This window comes from Tachyglossus aculeatus, chromosome 1 (genome assembly GCF_015852505.1).
Source record: "Tachyglossus aculeatus isolate mTacAcu1 chromosome 1, mTacAcu1.pri, whole genome shotgun sequence".
In the NCBI taxonomy this organism is placed as follows: Eukaryota; Metazoa; Chordata; class Mammalia; order Monotremata; family Tachyglossidae; genus Tachyglossus; species Tachyglossus aculeatus.
This window is the reverse complement of record NC_052066.1, coordinates 65,257,597-65,261,466: the sequence shown is the minus strand read 5'-3', so window position 1 is coordinate 65,261,466 and position 3,870 is coordinate 65,257,597.

Sequence of the window (3,870 nt, the reverse complement as noted above, 5' to 3'; positions counted from 1 at the left end):
CCTGGGGTTTATAGTTTCAATCCCTATTTTTCATATGAGGTAATTGAGGCATTGAGAAATAAAATGACTTGCCCGAGGTCACACAGCAGACAAGTGGAGGAGCCAGGATTAGAACCCAGGTCCTTCTGACTCCTAGGCCTGTGCTCTATCCATTAGGCTGTGAGCCCCTTTTAGACTGTGAACCTACTGTTGGGTAGGGACTGTCTCTATATGTTGCCAACTTGTACTTCCCAACTGCTTAGTACAGTGCTCTGCACACAGTAAACGCTCAATAAATATGATTGATGATGATGACCATGCTGCTTCTTTAATAATGATGGTATTTTGGTAAGCACTTACTATGTGCAAAGCACTGTTCTAAGCTCATAGTAATAATAATTGTGGTATTTGTTAAGGGCTTACTACATGTCAGGCACTGTGCTAAGCACTGGGATAGATAGAAGATTGTCAGGCTAGACACAGTCCCTGCCCTGCTTGGGACTCACAATCTTAATTCCTATTTTACAGATGAGGTAACTGAGGCACAAAGAAGTTAAGCGACTTACCCAAGGTCACACAGCATTCAAGTAGCAGAGCCGGGATTAGAACCCATGACCTTCTGATTTCCAGGCCTGTGCCCTATCCACTATGCCATGCTGCTTACCCTAAAAAAAGTTTCTCCCTGGGATCCCAAATCACAGGAATGTTTCTCAGTTGCAGAAGGTTAACAATCTGTCTGCATAGGAGAATAATCAGGGTAAGGGGAAAGCTCTTGAGCTAGCACTCTGTAAAATGGAGATGTGTTGGGTTTATCCTGGACTCCTCTCTCTTATTCACTGTTTCTATCTGTTGCCGAATTGTACTTTCCAAGCGCTCAGTACAGTGCACTGCACACAGTAAGTGTTCAATAAATACGATTGAATGAATGAATTCAAACCCACATATTCAATCCATCACTAACTCCTGTTTGTTCCACCTTCACAGCATTGCTAACATCCGCTCTTTCCTCTGCATCCAAATTGCTAACATGTTAACAATAATAATAATAATAATAATGTTATTTGTTAAGCAAATCGCATGAGAGAGAGGAGTCCAAGATAAACCCAACACATCTCCATTTTACAGAGTGCTAGCTCAGAGCTTTCCTCGACCCCTTACCCTGATTCTGTGCCAAGCACTGCTGAAAGCGCTGGGGTAGATACAGGGTAATCAGGTTGCCCCACGTGGGGCTCACACTTTTAATCCCCATTTTCCAGATGAGGGAACTGAGGCATAGAGAAGTTAAGTGACTTGCCCAAGTTCACACAGCAGACAAGTGGCAGAGCTGGAATTAGAACCCACATCCGCTGACTCCCAAGACCGTGCTCTTTCCAATCAATCAATCAATCAATCAATCGTGTTTATTGAGCGCTTACTGTGTGCAGAGCACTGTACTAAACGCTTGGGAAGTACAAGTTGTCAACATGTAGAGATGGTCCCTACTCAACAGTGGGCTCACAGTCTAGAAGGGGGAGACAGAGAACAAAACCAAATATATTAACAAAATAAAATAAATAGAATAGATATGTACAAGTAAAATAAATAAATAAATAGAGTAATAAATATGTACAAACATATATACAGGTGCTGTGGGGAAGGGAAGGAGGTAAGATGGGGGGATCGAGAAGGGGACGAGGGGGAGAGGAAGGAGGGGGCTCAGTCTGGGAAGGCCTCCTGGAGGAGGTGAGCTCTCAGTAGGGCTTTGAAGGGAGGAAGAGAGCTAGCTTGGCGGATGGGCAGAGGGAGGGCATTCCAGGCCCGGGGGATGACATGGGCCCCAGTCGACGGCGGGACAGGGGAGAATGAGGCCCGGTGAGGAGATTAGCGGTGGCAGAGGAGCGGAGGGTGCGGGCTGGGCTGGAGAAGGAGAGAAGGGAGGTGAGGTAGAAGGGAGCAAGGGGATGGACAGCCTTGAAGCCGAGGGTGAGGAGTTTCTGCCTGATAAATAAACCATGCTGCTTCTCTCTATTAATCCAGTCACTTACCCTATCCCGTCTGGATTACTGCACTGGCCTCCTTGCTGACCGCCCAGCCTCTGTTCTCTCCCCATTCCAGTCCGTACTTCACTCCGCTGCCCAGATCTTTTTTTGTACAGAAACGTTTAGGCCTTGTTTCCTCACTCCTCAAGAAACTCCAATGGCTGACCTTCCACCTCCGCATCAAACAAAAACTCCTCACCATTGGCTTTAAAGTGGTCAATCATCTTGTCCCCTTCTACCTCGCCTCACTACTCTTTCACTGCAACCCAGCCCGCCACTTAACTCCTCTAATGCTAACCTTCCCACTGGACCTCCATCTCATCCGTCTCGCCACCAACCTCTCGCCCACATCCTACCTCTAGCCTGGAATGTCCTCCCTTCTCGAATCCAACAATTACTCTCTTCCCTGTCTAAGCCTTACTGAGGGCCCATCTCCTCCAAAAGGCCTTCCCTGACTAAGCCTTCCTTTCCTCTTCCCCCCAACTCCCTTCATCATCAATCGTATTTATTGAGCGCTTACTGTGTGCAGAGCACTGTACTAAGCGCTTGGTAAGTACAAGTTGGCAACATATAGAGACAGTCCCTACCCAACAGTGGGCTCACAGTCTAAAACTCCCTTCTGCATCATCCTGACTTGCTCCCTTTATTCATCCCCCGTCCCAGCCCCACAGCACTTATGTACGTATCTCTAATTTATTTATATTCACGTCTGTCTCCCCCTCTAGTCTGCAAGCTCACTGTAGGCAGCAAATGTGTCTCTTTACTGTTCTATTGTACTCTCACAGGAGATTAGTACTGTGTGCTCTACACACAGTAAGCGATCATTAATCAATCAATCGTATTTATTGAGCGCTTACTGTGTGCAGAGCACTGTACTAAGCGCTTGGGAAGTCCAAGTTGGCAACATATAGAGACAGTCCCTACCCAACAGTGGGCTCACAGTCTAGAAGGGGGAGACAGAGAACAAAACCAAACATATTAACAAAATAAAATAAATAGACTAGATCCGTCTCTATATGTTACCACCTTGTACTTCCCAAGCGCTTATAGTCCAATGCTCTGCACACAGTAAGCGCTCAATAAATACGATTGAATGAATGAATGAAAGTGGTGGAGCCAGGATTGGAACCCAGGTCCTCTGACTCCCAGGCCTGAGGTCTTTCCACTAGTCCACAGTGCTCTGCACACAGTAAGCGCTCAATAAATACGATTGAATGAATGAATGAATGAATGTACAAGTAAAATAAATAAATAAATAGAGTAATAAATATGTACTGCTTCCCTAGACTCCAAAGGCTTTGGAGTGCAGTGGGGGTGGGGAGTGGAGAGTGCTTAGTAGGTGAGGACTCAGGTGTTTGTGATGCAGTCGGAAGGGAAAATAAGGTGAGAGATTAATCAGGGAAGGCTTTCTGGAAGCTCCCCTCCTCCAGGAGGCCTTCCCAGACTGAGACCCCACTTTTCCTCTGCTCTTCCTCCCCTCCCCATCGCCCCACTCCCTCCCTCTGCTCTACCCCCCTCCGCCCCAGAGCACTTGTGTATATTTGTACATATTTATTATTCTATTGATTTTATTAGTGATGTGTATAGATCTATAATTCTATTTATTTGTGAGCCCACTGTTGGGTAGGGACCGTCTCTATATGTTGCCAACTTGTACTTCCCAAGCGCTTAGTACAGTGCTCTGCGCACAGTAAGCGCTCAATAAATACGATTGAATGAATGAATGAATGAATGTACAAGTAAAATAAATAAATAAATAGAGTAATAAATATGTACAATCACATATACATATATAAAGGTGCTGTGGGGAAGGGAAGGAGGCAAGACGAGGGGGATGGAGAAGGGGACGAGGGGGAATTAAATAAAATTAAAT